The sequence below is a fragment of the Coptis chinensis genome, chromosome 6, assembly GCF_015680905.1.
Source record: "Coptis chinensis isolate HL-2020 chromosome 6, ASM1568090v1, whole genome shotgun sequence".
Classification (NCBI taxonomy): Eukaryota; Viridiplantae; Streptophyta; class Magnoliopsida; order Ranunculales; family Ranunculaceae; genus Coptis; species Coptis chinensis.
The window spans coordinates 38,747,957-38,766,181 of NC_141461.1; the positions used below are offsets into that span (position 1 = coordinate 38,747,957).

At 32.7% G+C, this 18,225-nt stretch overlaps 1 long non-coding RNA gene across 3 annotated transcripts; it reads right to left on the reverse strand.

Annotated features, from left to right (window-relative positions):
• Window positions 1-11,413: 11,413 nt before the first annotated feature.
• On the reverse strand, window positions 11,414-16,730 carry LOC147492901 (uncharacterized). Of its 3 annotated transcripts, none has more exons than XR_015199313.1 (5): window positions 15,804-16,730; window positions 15,560-15,635; window positions 15,200-15,281; window positions 11,912-13,650; window positions 11,414-11,794 (listed from the first exon to the last, which is right to left on the reverse strand). It is a non-coding gene; the product is annotated as an uncharacterized LOC147492901 (long non-coding RNA). The 3 variants fall into 3 exon arrangements; XR_015199314.1 differs by having other exon boundaries at window positions 11,414-12,093; window positions 13,509-13,650; window positions 15,804-16,661; XR_015199312.1 differs by having other exon boundaries at window positions 11,414-13,650; window positions 15,804-16,655.
• Between the last annotated feature and the right edge of the window lie 1,495 nt (window positions 16,731-18,225).

The window sequence follows — 18,225 nt, forward strand, 5'->3', positions numbered from 1 at the left end:
ATGAAGATCATTCTCACAAAAAAATTATAATATTTAAATATGTCTAACTATGTAAAAATTAGTGTTCATTTTTAAATTTTTCATCTAACGGCCAAAAACTTTTGTGAGCATGTTCTAAGGTTAGACTTCTTTGAATGAGCTGAATTTTTATGAGCATATTCTCCATGGTGGGGAGACTATCTACAAAAATTCAGCCCTTAATTCAACTTGTAAGTCTACGATTTTGCTTGGATCCATTTACAATGTGGCTTGCTTATATATATACGGCTGAGAAAAAAGGGTTTATTTCGCCTCCTTCACTTCTTCCACCACTCCAAACCCTTTCTTATTATTTAGGAGATTTGTTTTTAAAACAATTCTACAAGCAAACATTGTATATGGCAATTATTATGTAGAAACATTGCAGAAACACTTTATGACAATTTATGATAAGTTTTGTAGAAACACTGCAGAATGATCAATAGAAGTGGCTATTACATACCTCAAAACACATAACGGTATGAGAATAATACATATAGAATATGCAAGGAGAATGTCTTAATGTCTTGACAAGTATAGTTGTGCATTTAAAATGGTGTGTCTCTTTTCGTCTAATCAAAATAAATTCCTACGATCACGTAGTTTTTGGGTATGTAATTTAATTTGGTAGGGCGTTCCAACGAATCATATATCATGCTTGATTACAAGTTGGTGATTTTTTTTCCGAATGTTATAGGTTGACACTTTGGCAATTTTGAAGTTTCAGAATGTCACTTACAAGCATTGTCACCAAATATGGCGTTTTTTGAAAAAAAAACGTGTTTAAAACCCGAGATATTGGCAAGGCGTCTGGTTCCAGTTTAAAACCCGAGTTTTTAAAAAAAAAACACGTTTTAAACATTTTAAACCCATTTTAAACTTAAAAAATGTTTAAAACCCGAGATTTTGAAAATCTCCTGTTTAAAACTTTTTTTTTTCCCTAAAAGAAAACGCTAGAAAAGAAAAGGGTTTTGGAGTTTACCTTTTTGAAGAGTGGGCGTTAGATTGACTTATTGAGACCGTTCTATTTTGCTTTGGACTATTAATAATTAATTGAAAATTTTAAAGTTATTAACTTATTTGTAATACTTAATTATGCCATTATGGTTGGTAATTAGTAGTATCTTATTTTGAGTCGTGTTTTGGCATTGAATCTAAAACTTCTAGTATTTGAATGAGTAATGATAATTTGATACTTTCATGTATTTGAATTTTCTTTCATTTGTATTATTATTATTATTATTTTATGTGTCTATTCTTTTTTCCACTCTTATAAAAAATCAAACTCCTTATTTATTATATTATTTATCATCGGTTTTTACCGTTTTTTTTACGTATTATACGTATTATACGTTTTAAAACCGTTTTACTGTTTTAAACCCGTTTTTTATGTCCTACGTTTTTTTACGTTTTTTTTTTTCCGTTTTTTTCCCGAGACATTCCGTTTAAAACACGAACTAAGTTTTTTTCAAGTACACCGTTTTAAACCTGTACCGTACTTGGTGACAATGCTTACAAGTGATTGAGCTTATTCTATCCAATTGATTACTTGCTTAGCAAACAATTTAAATGGCAACTACGACTACATATAACATTTATCAATTGATAGTTACAAAGTTACTATAGTACAATTTTTATTTATTTATTTTTTATTGGTAAGCCTATTTTTAAATGAGATCAGTAACTTATTGGTGCGGCGGGGATTCGAACCCCAGATCTCTGGTATCATCACTCAGAGGTTTTATGTACTTTCACATCAAAATTTCACCATGACCGATCACTTTAATTATACTTATAACATATCTTATTTAATATTTCTAGGTGATCTTTGGAGATATTTCAATATATTAGGTCAAAAACCAAAACCTAATCCAGCGTCCCTTTGTCAATCTTCCCTAGTAGGCAATTTCAAGCTTAAGACTTACATTTTTGTTTCACTTATAAGGTATTAATTTTAAAAGAATGTAATCCAATCCTAGTTATTTATCATTTTAATTCAATATGCTACGCGTATTTATTCAGCATTATTATTACATTTTTTTCTTGACACGTTATTTATATGTTTAATTAGTTTTTTGTTTTTTTCTTTGTCTATATCTTCTCATATATGCTATACAATTAAATTCTTACAACATTTAAAAATTACACTTTAGTATAACCACACGCGTTCATATGCTACTACGTAATGGTCTACATGATTAGAGAGTATGGAGAGTTATTAAGTTTTGTAACTATTTTCATTAGCGGGTTATGAGTAGTCAGTAAATCAATTTTATTATAATTCATTAATTAAATAAAATTATTTAAAAATGATACCCGTTTGTTGAACGGGTATGAAATCTAGTTCTTACTAATGTACCCAACCTTAGACTGGAAAGGAACAAGTTTATGTAACACGAAAAAATAAAATAAAAAAGGTCATGCTTTATCCCTTTCACTTTTGATACCGTACCGTTGGTTTTTTAGCATTTGAAATCTATAGAACTTCTTAAGAGATTGCAAAAATTCATGGATAATAATGTGATGTCCATGGGTTCGAAGTAGGGGCGGATCCAGGATTGCCACTCAAGGGGGAGCTGCTACAACTAACATACACTACAAATATATTTATTTTTTGGTGAATTATACACTATTATAACTAGTATTTTTTTTCGACAGAAGAGTTGGGTGTGCTGCAGCCCACCGCACTATTGTCACCAAGTACAATACGGGTTTTAAAACGGTGAATTTGAAAAAAAAACTTAGTTCGTGTTTTAAACGGAACATCTCGAGAAAAAAACGAAAAGAAAAAGAAAAAACATATAAAAAACGTAGGGCATAAAAAACGGGTTTAAAACGGTAAAATGGGGTTAAAACGTATAATACGTAAAAGAAACGGTAAAAACCGATGATAAATAATATAATAGATAAGGAGTTTGATTTTTTATAAGAGTGGAAAAAAAAATAGGCACATAAAATAAAAAAAATAATAATACAAATAAAAAATGAAAGAAAATTCAAATACATGAAAATATCAAATTATCATTACTCATCCAAATACTATAAGTTTTAGATTCAGTACCAAAACACGACTCTAAATAAGATACTACTAATTACTAACTATAATGGCATAATCAAGTACTACAAATAAGTTAATAACTTTAAAATTTTCAATTATTAATAGTCCAAAACAAAATAGAACTGTCTTAATAAGTCAATCTAACGCCCACTCTTCAAAAAGGTAAACTTCAAAACCCTTTTTCTTCTTGCGTTTTCTTTTAGATTATTATTTTAAAAAAAATTAATAAAGTTTTAAACGGAGATTTTCAAAATCTCGGGTTTTAAACGTTTTTTAAGTTTAAAACGCGTTTTTTTTTTTTTTAAATCCGGATTTTAAACTGGAACAAGATGCCTTGCCAATATCTTGGGTTTTAAATACCGAATTTGGTGACAATGCACCCCACCCCCACCGGATCCGCCCCTGGTTTGAAGGAATATGTATTTAGGAGGATTGGATTTGCTATTCATAACTTGCAGTGCAACTTATAACACGCTTGTCCTCTCCTATTGTGTAATTTCACTTATCTTAATAAAATATTTAGTTTTTGTCAAAAATAAAAAAAATAAATTGTCGCCTTAGGGCATCTCCAATGGGGGGTGTAAACCGTATAAAGTGAAAATTTTACACCCCAAATATAAAAAAACTCTCTCCAATGGGGGTGCTATACCGTAGGTAATAGTGTATTAGCTAATAGAGAGGGGTGGGGAATTCCCTCTCGCCTATTAGTTAATAAAAGCCCGGACGTCACTTAAAATAACGTCTGCTTAACTTAAAACTTCGGACGTTACTTCAACACACGTTTGAAGCTTTATTTTTAACTTCGGACGCCACTCCAAGTGGCGTCCAGTTTAAATTAAAGAGGACGCCACTTGGAGTGACGTCCGAGTTTAAAAATCTATTTTTTTACACTTTTCCATTGGAGAGTATAGAGTGTGGATATTTATGAGCTATACAATACTATATAATTAGAGGTGTAAAATCCTAATGGCACCTACGTGGAGCCTAGGTGGAGGTGTAATTTTACACCCCCCATTGGAGATGCCCTTATACTTGTATGCGTCCACCTCAGCTTCTTCCCAGGGATTAAATCCACTTCTTGCATTTATTCTTTATTAGAGCAATGCAAAGGGCATGCCTTTTAGCGCCATTCCATTTCGAAGAGTCCAATACAATAGTAGCCTCCTGGATGTTTCATTGTGGAAAATTCCTCCCGCTCTATATATTGAATATCACAATAGAATTTGAACAATGGGCCAATTCCCAAACAGTCTCTTGTAGTATTCATCGTTAATCATCAAGGTAGAGCTCCATTAAAAATACAAGAGCTATATTAAGAAGTGGAGGATGAGAGACGACCCCAGGAATCAGTCTTACCAATTTAGTGGCCGAGCTAAGTACTGAGGATTTAAAGAATCAACTTTCTTCACACATAAAAATAATTCTGTACTCCCTAGCCTTTGGGTGGAAGAAAAACCCGCAAGCAGAATAGTGTGATAGTGGCGCAAGAGGCAACGCATTTACTGTAAAACCTTGTCGAGTAACGGAATTCCAAATACATATACTTGCATCTCGAAATGTTTTTTTTTTTATCAGAAGAAACCCATTGCAAGAACTATGAACTCGTGGCTTACAACGTAACAGATGGTCGATAAAGCTTAATTCGAATTTGATGCTTTTAGTCACAATCTTCTTATCCTTTGCATGAGTAAAATTCATACTGACTTTGCGACTGGTTTTTTTTTGCTATCAGTGCTTTACACAGAATACCAATAGAAAGCAATAGTTGGAGAAGCTCGATGGAGGTGCATGTCTACAAAGAATGGAGTCGGCCTAATGACATGAAGTACAGACTCAGCGGAAAATCTATTATTTCATAAGGGAGAGGTTCTCCATTATTTACCCAGGGTAGGCATCCTGTTATTATGCCCATACTTCTGTTTTTGTGAAGAACCAATTATCAGTTATTCACCTGGCAAATTGTAGAAATAAGAAATCCATGCACCATATAAAAAACGTACAGAAAAATGTAGATTTTAGGATCCAAAACTATTGCAGGTTAGAATTTTGAACCATCAATTAATGGAGCAAACAAAAAAAATAATAAAAAAGCTTATAAGATGCAAATTAAACTTGGAATTGGACCCGTAGAGCCATAGATCACCCAAAAAATATATAAGAGAAGCTTCTTGTAGTTAGTGGAGGATTTTTCGGCTCTTATTTATATATATATTATAGTTTTACCTTCTTCAATTGAGGAAGCGTTTATAGGGTGTCCACATGTCATGACTAATTAAGAAAAAGTAGGAGATAAAATAGAAAACAAATATTTATCTTTATCCTTAGATATATATTATAACTATATCTCACCAATCTATTTTTTAGAACACTTGAAGAGACTCTAATTTTTCTAAATTCTATTACTAATTATAAAAAAAATAGGATATAAATAAAAAAACAATCTCAAACATAAGTTTCAATTGAAAAAAACAGTTTTTTAAAACTAAATTTTTCCTTAAACACTATAGCTAATTAAATGTTTTCAAAAGAAAAAACAACCCCATCTAGAGTTTCACAGATTTGAAAACTTTTCAAACAATATATAACGGTAATTTAAAAAAAAAATGAGACAAAAACTAAATTGTTAAAAACAATAGTTTAATTAAAATGTGAAATATGATTTTCTTAAAAAACTTAATTTTTCGATTTGATTAAACGGGTGTAAAAAACCATCCCAATTTCTGATTTAATCTAACATTTATTCATAGTTAAGGATTCCAAAATCATAATTTCACCAATCTATTTTTTAATAACGACATATTCTAATTCCTTAGATATATATATTATAGCTATACCCTCACCAATCTATTTTTCAAAACACTCTGAGAGACTCCAATTTTTTCTAAATTCCATTACTAATTATAAAAAAAAATTTTTTGTTTCAATGATATAAATAAGGAAACACTCCCATTTAGAGTTTTACGAGTCTCTAACTTTTCCTAAATACTATAGCTAAATACTTCAAAATTTATTCATAGTTAATGATTCCAAAAATCATAATTCCGACCACAATAATATTCATGATATATTCCCCAATTTTATTATATATATATATATATATATATATATATATATATATATATATATATATATATATATATATATATTATAGCTATATCCTCACCAATCTATTTTTTGGAACACTCGGAGAGACTTCAGTTTTTTCTAAACTATATTACTAATTATAAAAAAAATATGATATAAATAAATAAACAATCCCATTTAGAGTTTCACAGAGTCTCTAACTTTTCCTAAACACTATAGCTAAATACGAAAAAACAATCTTATCTAGAGTTTCATAAAGTCTCCAACTTTTCCTAAACAATATAGCTAAGTACGGGGAAAAAAATATGAGACAAAAAACTAAATTGCTAAAAACAATAGTTTCTACCGAAAACGATTTTTCTAAATCCCTTTTGATTTGATGCGCCATCCACTGTGGGATTTAAACATTTATTCATAGTTAAGGATTCCGAAAATCACAATTTTGGCCACAATAATTATGACATATTCCAATTAAATTTATGAATTTATAATTTTTTAACACTATTATATAAATTTTCAACTCTATAATATTATATATTTGGCAGAATAACGAGATTCAGTTAAAGTGGACATTGGACTTAAATAAATTATATACCAAACCAAAACAAATTACATGTGGAAAATTAAATTTTACAAAAAATAACATCACAAAATATATAATAAAAAAAAAAAATAACGGCAAAACAATAATGACAAATATTTAAAAATATATATAATACTGAATGAAACTAACGTCAAAGAACAATTAATGGGGAACCAAAAACTGGATGTAAATGCATCGAACTAACCTCAAATAATATTTAACGGGAAATCGGAAATTGGATGCAAATGCAAGCATTAAACTAATCTTAAAAAGTAATTAATGGAAAACCAGAATATGGATAAAACTGTATTAAACTGACTTCAAAGAATAATTAACAGGAAATCAAAATTTAGATGCAAATACATCAAACTAACATAAAAAAATAATTGTTGGAAAATCGGAAATTGGATGCAAAATGCATTAAACTAACCCTCAAAGATTTAATTAATGGAAAATAAAAAATTGGATGCAACTCCATTGAACTAATCTCAAAGAAAAATTAATTGTAAATTGGAAACATGATACAAATGCATGAAACTAATCTTAAAGAATAAATAATGGAAAATCAGAAACCAGATGCAATTGTACTAAACTAATCTCAAAAAATAAACTGGATACAAATACATTGAACTAATCTCAATAAATAATTAACGGGAAATAAAAAACTGGATGCAAATTCATTGAACTAACCTCAAACAATAGTTAATGAGTAATCGAAAACTAGATGCAAATGCAACTTTATCAAATAATAAACGAGAAATCGGAAATCGAAAATCGAAAATTGGATGCAAATGTATTAAACTAATCTCACATAATAATTAATAGAAAATCAGAAACTGGATGCAAATGTATTGGACTGACCTCAAAGAAATAATTAACAATAAATTGAAAATTGGATGCAAATGTATTGAACTAACCGCAAAGAATAATTAACGAGAAATAAAAAATCAGATGCAACTGTATTGAACTAACCTCAAAATATAAATAACGGAAAATCAGAAATTAGATGCAAATGCATTGAACTAACCTCAAAACATAGTTGTGTTATATGTTGTGGGAATGTTTCCATAAGTACAATTTTGCATTTAAAATGGTGTTTATCTTATCTCTTTCCGTATGATTGAGAACTCCTTACTATTCAAGTAGCTTCAATATATATGAACTTCACCTTTATTAGGCAATCTCACAAAACTTCAATCAAATTTCTATTATTTTGAATTGAAGGGTTTTATCAAAGGCGAGTTTTTTTTTTTTTTTTTTTTATTTTTTATTTTTTAATGGAGAGTGAGGTTTTCACATTATAAGAAATTTAGATGAGTGATCAATATAATATTAATATATAATAGTTCTGCATATTTGCAAATATTTTTAAAAATAATTAATATAACAATACACATTCGTAGATAATCTTTGAAGATTCTACATAGTGAGTAATGCATATAATTTAAATAATAATTGATGGGAAATCGGAAACTGGATAATCTTCGATGATCCCACATAATATATCAAACATAATTTATTTTTTATGTCATGTTTGCAAGGACACTACAGATAGATCACTAGAATTTGGTATTACACACCACATTGGATAATTAAAAGAAAATTGGAAACTGGATTCAAATACATAACTGAGCTCAAAAAGTAATTAACGGGAAATTGAAAACTTTATGTAAATATAATAAACTAAACTCAAAAAGTAATTAACCAGATATCGGAAACTGGATGCAATTGCATTAAACTAACGGCAGAGAATAACTAACAGGAAATTATAAATTGGATGCAAATCCTTAAAAAATATTTAACGGAAAATTAGAAATAGTATGCAAATACATCAAACAAACCTCAAATAATAACTAATGGGAAACTGGAAACTGGATACAAATGCATTGAACTAAACTCAAAAAATAATTAACAAAAAATAAAAAACCAAATGCAACTGTATTGAACTAACCTCATAGAATAATTAGTGAGAAATCATAAACTAAATGCAAATGCATATAACCTCAAAGAATAGTTAACAGGAAATCAGAAACCGGATGTAATTGCAGCGAACTAACTTCAAAATATAAATAATCAGAAACTAGATGTAGATGTATTGAACTAACTTTAAAGAGTTATTAACGGAAATCGAAAACTGGATACAAATGCAATGAACTAATCTCAAAGACTAACTAACAAAATATTGAAAAATGGATGAAACTGCACTGAACTAACCTAAATGAATAATTAACAGGAAATTATAAATTTGGTGCAATTGAAGTGAACTAACCTCAAAAAATAATTAACGGAAGATAAAAAACTTGATGCAAAAACATTGAACTAACCTCAAAGAACAATTAACATAAAAACGAAAATTGGATCAACTGCATTGAACTAACCTCAAAGAATAATTAACTAAAAATCAGAAACTGGATGCAGCTGCATTAAACTAAAATAAGAGATTAACTAACGGGAAATCAGAAATTGTATGCAAATGCATTGAAATAACCTCAAAGAATAGTTAACTGAAAATTGAAAGCCGGATAAAACTGTATCACATTGACCTCAAAATATAAATAACTAGAAATTGTAAACTATCGAACTAACCTAGACAAATAATTAACGAGAAATCAGAAGCTGGATGCAGATGTATTGAACTAATCTCAAAGAGTAATTAACAAGAGATTGAAACCTGGATGCAAATACAATGAACTAATCTCAAAGACTAATTAACGAAACATCGAAAACTGGATGCAACTGTACTGAATTAACCTTAATGAATAACAAATAGGAAATCATAAAATGGATGCAATTGCACTGAACTAACCTCAAATAATAATTAACAGGAAATCGAAAACTTGATGCAATTATTGCATTGAACTAACCTCAAAGAATAATTAATGAGAAATTGGAAACTAGATAGAACGTACTATATTGAACTAATCTTAAAGAATAATTAATGGAAAATCAGAAACTTGATGCAAATCCATTGAACTAATAACTCTAAAACATGTTTGTATTATATATAAGGAAAATAAATGTCTCGACAAATATAGTTTTATATTTTAAGTAGTGTTTATCATAATTTTTTTTATTATGATTGGGAATGTCTTGCTATTCAAGTAGCTTCAATACTATTTTCGCCACATTTGATATTTTCACAAAACTTTAATCAAACTTCTATTATTAAACCTAACAACAAAAAGAAGTTGATGAGTTTTATCAAGGTTTGATGTTTCCTTTTTATAGAGAGTGGTGCAAAAAATTTGAATGAGTGATTAATATAATTTTCATATCGATCTCATAACTATGCATAGCTAATTATGCATATATACATAATTGCTAATATTTTTTAGAATAATTTAATATAAAGGCACCCGTTCGTAGGACGGGTTTGGAAGCTAGTCTTCTTCTAATAGGAATACTCACGTATCAGAGCAGATTAACAAAGATACAAGTCCTTAATTTCAATTCCTAATTAGCATCCAAACTCTGACTACTTCATAAATTAAACCATGCATAATTAAAGACAAAATCCTAAACTATGTATACTTAACTCCAATCTAAATATTGTTGACCACCCTTAAGGCTCTTCTTTGGGAATATGTCATCTCGTCACAACTCACAACCAATCTGTTCTTAGCAACAAATTGCTAAGAACAACCAAATGGAATCTAAACTGATTGTCATTGACAATCTACCGCTCTCGTATGGGTTAAAGTCCCAGGCCTTCGTCTTGAATATTGGGAGGTCGTCATACTAATTGGCAGTGGGATTATAGGATGAACATTGGGCTGTCCTATAAGAGTTGTGTCAATACCGATGCCTAAAAGAAAGTTTCACTAGAGTAGATTTCACAAAATAGACAGTACTTTCATGTCTTGAGTTTATGATTTTCAATTGGCAGTAGCATCTCATTCTCTATTTGACACAATCCTATATGGTTCTTATAGTTCTGTTCTGCTCTGCTCATTGTCCATCAGCTTCAAAAATCTTTTGTTCCAGTACCCCTATTATTTCAAATTACAATCCATGGAGCACCATTTCCTCATTTGTGACAGCTAGGAGAACTTTCAGTAATTACTATTTCTGCAGCTTGGTCTTCTTTCCTTGGGCTTTTGGGGATTCATTTCCAATATTCTTCCGCATAATTCGCAGGCAGTGTGTTCCCGTCACACAGTATTTCAGACCATACTTACCTAGTTACCTAGGAGGGGCAATAGGGAACTCGATAACAAGTGTTCCATGTTCTCCGTCTAGTATTGCAGAATTTATCGTGTATCAAAAGGGCTCTAGCACATACTTGCCAACATAAGAACCTGTTTCTAGGCAAGGGCCATCCTTTATTTCAGACTGGTCTTGACAGTTTTTTTAAGTTACACCAGTAATTGGTGGTGTACTTCCCTGAACTAGTGGCTTGCCAGATTGGAAACTTTTCTCCTGTTCATTCTTAATTTTTGATATGTTCTCAAAATATTGATTCTGCTGATTCTGTTCTCCAGTTCTGTTGATAAGTTCAGGGAAGGACATTTATATTTTACATCAACTAAAATAGTGCTAAATTGTTATTGTTCCATACACATTGATGCTTCATTTTCATCCTGTGATACTGATAGTGCAAGGGCGTATCCTGCAGCCATACGTCATCTTAGATATATGTTCCACTGCCATACTTCACACAATGGATAGGGTACCACATTATCAACTAAAATAGTGCTAAATTGTTATTGTTCCATACACATTGATGCTTCATTTTCATCCTGTGATACTGATAGTGCAAGGGCGTATCCTGCAGCCATACGTCATCTTAGACAGGTGTTGATTCTTAAACATCTCCGTATTTACAGAGAAAGGGTCGCGTTCCAACTTCCAAGCACTAAGCTTAAGCTTCTGATAAAGATGCTTATCAAAAAGCTCTTGGGACTTATCATACATCAACTATGAAGGTCACTACTTTGTTGCGAGCGAAAAAACTATTGAGAACTCTAAAGAAGCAACGGGAGCAGGGCTAGGAATGCAAGACACCTGTATTCTTTAGACTCGAGCTTCTTTGGGCACAAGACACTCTCCTACTGAAAGGGCACCCAAAATGCTTTTATCAGTGTTTTATTCACTGGTCCATGGAAGGTCCCTCTATAAATAAATATTGACATGCAATAGCGAAAATATCCTAAGCTCTTGCCGCTCACCATAGTAAACCTGTGAAGTACGTACGCCCTTTGATGGGATCAGAAAGAACCACTTTGTCTTTCGTAGGAAATGTAGAGTCACTGTAACTGAAAGTAACTATTTGGAAAGAGCCTGGGGTCTGTATGCAAGAATCATTTATTCTCCGCTTTGTCGCTTTTATATATCCCTTCGGTTGGAATGACTGGCGAGACCCATCAAGAAATGACTGTCATTTGGGGAACACAGCTTCGTTTATGCTGAACAACCGCTTAGACTTGCCGGTTACTAATAGCTTGTGGTTGTATTCAAGGCTCAACACTCAACAGGCTCAAATTGTATTCCAGACTTTTAGCTTTATCGTGTAGTCCAATTTGAGCCCGTATTCCATCGAGTCCAGTTTTGCTGTCCCAAAAGGAAGCTGTCCAGCTATCCAACCAATCACCTTCAAGTATTTTAGGACTCCCATACAAATATTGTTTTTTGTATTAATTTGCTAATTAAATCGAAGGCCTCCCCTATACCCCTACACCCAAAAATCATACCGAGATTCCAGCTCATTATTATCGAAAAAATAGGAAACTACGTAAAGTTACTTGGTTCTTCAATGTAACGAAATGAAGGAATCATCTTCTTCACTTCCTAGGACGAATCAAACTATCAAAGTATCCAACTGGTTGAACTAAAACGTTTCATATATATGATCATATAACATGCAGAGAATAGGCTGGAGAATCCGTTCAACAGAGATGAAAGTGTGGAGTTTCACAGAGTAGTATTTGTTGTTGATGATAAAGAAACAGATAACAGTAAGTTGTTTTTATTAATTTTCTTTAAGTGAAACTGTTCAACTTATATAGACTCCATACAGAAACAATCTCTGGAGGATATCTAAGAGTTATCTTTTAAGTTGTTACAGACAATGATCTCTTAAGTTGTTACAGAAAATGGGATCTGCTGACACTTGTATAAGACCAAGTCTTCCAAGTCTTTGAGCTGTTGTAGATTAACAGACCAGTGTGTTCTGTGCTCTATTTGATGATGATGACTTGAGTTTAAATGAGAGTTGAAATTGTAAATTAAATTAATCAATTGCTTAGTTGGTAACAAATGTAACATTAATTGCTTGGAATGATTTGAGTTTCTTGATTAACATATCTGTTTTATAGTCATGAGACCTTGTCAAAATAACTTATATTCACCTATTCTAGTTTCTGAACAAACTCAGATGACTGTAAAGTTATCCAATTCATGATGAACATTCGCAGGGAGGAAGACAGACGGTTATAAAGGAGGAAGAACTAAGAAGTAGTGAAGAACTTCGTTTTTGTATAACCAAAAGCCTTAGAGCAAAGTAACTGAATTGGTGGGCGTTATTTTCTCTTTTTTGTTTTTTAAGGTAACACTGACTGAAATATAGGAGGATCTGCTGGAGTAGTGGAAGGGCCTGGATTTAATTAGCGACTGAGAATTTTAATTGCATGAGAGTCCTAAAATACTTGAAGATGATTGGTTGGGTAGCTGGACAGCTTCCTTTCTGGACAGCAAAACTGGACTCGTATTCCATTGATGGTACAGTAAAACGAGAGGAAAAAAAAGTGAAGTGGACAAGAAATTAACCTTCGTAGTCCTTGATATGTTTCCTGTCATGCACTAAACAGTGTTTTTGCAAGACACTTCTTCATGCAGTCCATTCTCCGTGTACCTTCTGAATATGGACTCGACAATTCCATGCACAGGAGCACAGCCCCAAGAAAAATTCCTGCAGAAGAAATGACTTATAATTGGAATAAAAAAATGGAACTGTTCAGTGACTCGGAACTTAACCCACTACCCAAAAATGTCACTCTTGGTAGACTGTACTAATCTTCAAACAAAAAACGCGATATCAAATACAGCATTACTTTTACTGAAAAGCAATTTGCAGCACGTGGCACACTACAGCAAGTCCAACATAGTGAACACACTTTTCTGCATGTGGCCTTTTGTCCACCCAAAGGTTTCCTTTTTTTTGCTAACCAACCATGCACCCAATGGCTAGGGACTACAGAGTTATTTATACTTATGAAGAAGGTGAGTGCGTTAAATCCGCAGACTTAGCGTGACCACTAAATCGCTAAGACTGATTCCCAGCGTTGTCTCTCATCCTCCAGATGACAATATTGATCCTAAAATCGTAAATGGAGCTAAATGGAGCTCTACATTGAATGATTAACGATAAAGACTACAAGAGCCTAAATGGGGTTTGGCCGCATTGTTCAAATTACATAGTGATATTCAACATGGACAGGGAGGAATTTTGCACAATGCCACACCCAGGAAGCCAATGTAGCTCGACGGGAAGACCCTATTTCATCGGACTCTTAGAAATGGAAGGGCATTTATCTTCTGATAACTCAGTCTTTCGAGGTGGTACTACACATATGGATCCTAGAGGACAGCATAGAGCAGGTTTGGGGCAAAAGGCATGTCATCCACATTGCTCCAGTAACGAGTTTATGCAGTAAGGTCTGTGGAAGTTGAGGTACTCCCTGAAAAGAAGCTAAGGTGGAAGCCAATAGGCATACAAGTATCTGGCGACAATATGTTATTGCGTGTGAATTACGGAAACTTGTTTCTTTACAATCTAAGGTTGGGTACATTTGAAGAGTTGAACAGTGGCATGTTAGATCAAGTACTCAAGTATCCGCAGTCACTCACATCAATAGCCTGGTCTCCTTTAATCCTTTAATATAAATGCATAGATAACTTTATCTCCTTCGTATACTGTACTAATCTTAGGCGAGTTATTCTTTTTCGTTGGCTTAAGAAAATCTAACCTACAGAGCACATCGTATGTCCTACAAAATAAAGATCTCAATACACTTAAAGGTGACCTAATTAACCTCTAATTAAATTTCTGGTGATAACTTGTCTAAGGAAGAGCAAACTGTTCAGAGTTCATACAAAACTTAATACATGGAACCTTGTTCAAACCAACACTAATTAAGAAAGTGGTACACTGTATGTTAGTCTATTATGAAAGTACACTGCATTCAGTAACAACAATTATTTATCGTTAACGAATCAAGTAGAGCCTTATAGGCTCCCAAAGGGTTTGAATTGGAACAGGACAACCAGACATTCCAAATTCTACTATGTAAACACGAAACGCCTAAAATAACACAAAGTATAAAAGATACTCCTGGAACACTTCAGGACACTCTGAGAACCTACATTGAAAAACTCTGTAACTTTCAAGGTTAACTTCTGTACTTCAACCCATGGCTTTGAATTGCTGAGCATAATCGTGTAATGTAACAGGTACTGACCTTTGTATAACGCAAGGATGGGCTGTTGAGAACAAGCTATGAAAACTTAAAACGTTGACTTCTAAACCTTTTATCCAGCAACCTGTGTTCCATTACAACATAAGGATTTCAAAAAACATGCGGGCACAGGGAATTTTCATCAATGTTGTTAGCTATACAAATGTGATGTAATCAATCTGATGTTGATAAGTGCCCTTATCAACACCACCTGGAATAAAAATTGGAGAATGAACGAAGAAAAAATTTGAACACCAAGACAAGGCATTGTTAACAAATATTTCAAATTGTGACAAAAAAAACTCAAAATAACCTCTGTTTCCATCTCTTATATATGCATAAAGTTATTTCAGTAATGCTTACAATAAAACTCATCTTGAACAATGTCTGTCTTCGAATCTGCAAGTAGACCTCTCATATTCTGAGCCTAGAATGGACCCTAATAGACATAGGAAAATTAGTTCATGTAAACCAATTCTAGCAAAACCAGTTATCGTACATACTAAGTCTCTTTGGGTAAGTTTGGAGATAGGAACTATTCAGACCACAAAAACTAAACGCCAAAGGTTTTATAGAACACTAGAAGACAATAGGAGGCTAATATTACCCAATGGGAACTCAATGCAGGTTGCGAAATCCTTATGTGAATCTTCTATTCTTCTTACATCGCTTCACGGTTAGGGTGGATGCAATTTAAGACTCTGGCAACACGGTAATTCCAAAGCTTTATAGAAAATCAAGCAATTGGACGTTATCATTGAATGATTCTGCCTTGACCATAGAACAGCTAAGAATAACAACCAAGTAGAAAGTAATTTGTCTGAACGTATTATATCGATCAGTTGTATCAAGCAAAAAAATTTATCAACCAAAAATTTATTATGTATTTTATCAACCAAGTAACATACAGAAAACAAGAATTTATACAAACAAAATCGAAATTAACCGTCCAACCATGACTTGATATCTATCTCCGAACGAACGAATTCAAGCTTCGAGTCGATTCTCTCAAGAACCGACCTTAACTCTTCCTCTGTAAACCCATCAAATTGAGAATATTCCACCAACTCATTCTTGTTTCCATTATACCGATCAAGTATTCTATTAAACTCCTTCTTATCCTCTGGCCATGTTTCAAAACTACATGAATTACTACCACCATCTAGCTCTTTAGGCCTTACAATGATGAAACACGCATCTATGTCACATAATGTAGATAACTCTTGAATTTTTTTCTTCAATCCTTGTTTCCTCTTCATGAAACTAACTTTTTTTTATTTTGGTTTTACACTAAGCACCATCTTGAATAATCACCAACTTCACTGAGAGAGAGAGTTGAGAGTGATGATTGAGAAGTGAGAGCGTGTTTTGTTATTACTTGGGAGTGAAAGAGTTCAATAAATAAGGAAAGTTTTTTACAGCTATTGTCCACCACTTTGACTAATTTTGACCGGCTTGTTTCCAATTTGATATCTATGAGATCTTTTTCTCTCTCTCAATTTTGATTGTGCACCTAATTTTGTGGAATTAAGCTCAAAGCCCAAAGAGGTTAATGCTTCCGAGCCCAGGTCCAGTTCAGATTTCGACTTCAACAGATGTGGCCACACTATCAGCCCCAACTTGAGAATTTGATCGAATAAAGAGAGAACTAACTAACCTTGTCCGGAATATCCACAATATTCTCATGAATTTAAGAATCATCCTGTATCGTGAACTAAACTTTACAAAGTCTACATTCATGGAATTGCTTAATGTGTGATGTTAGTGCACCAACTATATCATTCAGCAACCAGTCCTTGTAGTTCAGCTTGGATTAATGTGTATTCAGAAGCAAATATCCTGAAAATTGACAAGTGAACAGTATTTTGATCCATTGGGATTTGCTTGATGAAGTTATTTTTTTGTTTGATTTTACAATAAGGAAAGGCGGAAAGCATCAACTTATTAGGCATCTAAATTTCAAAACCACATTACATTACATCTAAATCATCAGTAGTGAATAAGTTGCTGATCTAAACCATTGAAATTTGAAACAGATATCCGAGTTCTGTCACGTGGGTGGGGGAGCCAAAACCCCAACTACCAAACTGCAAAAGTACAAAACAAACACAGGGCAATATAATTCTTTTTGTTCACGACAAGCATCATTTGACTTAGCACTGAGTTAGTGATTTTGACTCCAATTTATGATATTTGACAAGACAATTATTTTGTCCTTCAAATCTTTTATTAATAGAAATTTTGAACCAGCTAGAATAATTGTGCGTTCGGCGAGCTTGCTTAGGAACGATCCTAGAGCAGTAGAGCCTAAGTTATGGGCCTAAACGAGCTTTTGACGGAGTAGAAAGGTGGTTAATGGTGGATATTGCACCTTCTATTTTCCAATGCGCATGACAGTACGTAAATTAGATTCAAACAAAAAAGTTTAGTTGAGTCCAAACTAAAATTCAAGCTAAAGAAATTCTAATAGAGAATCAACTTATAAATTAATCAATAATTGATTCTATTCCCATATTCTGAGATTGCTACATTTTTTTCACTAAATGTTTACAACCAATGAAATCAAACTCTACAGTCTACATACAGACTCAAATTTCAACTCGGGACGACTCAGTTCACCTCTTTGCCGTCTCCACAATTTATCCTTTTTTTTTAAACAGAATAAATGCAAATTGAATTGTTCCCATCAACTCAATTTCGTCAATGGTAACAGAAATGTGTATAACCCGGATTGAGTCAACCAGTGAGGACTCAGCGAAAAGATTTCTCAACTGATAGAAGAGGCCGGGAATCATTCAAAAAGTCAACGTAACAATGTCGTTGAAAATCCTCGAGATTAACGAACCGAGCTGATGAAGAGTTTTTAGACTCAGATCGTGAAAGGAATCGGAGAATGTCTTCGAAGAGCAACTCATCACAAGGAATACATAGTGGGCCTTGTTGGTGTGAAAACCCGTAAATTTCTTCGGACTGAACGAGAAGTTTTTGGAACAGTGGGTGGTTCAGGTACGTTGTTCGTACAACAAATC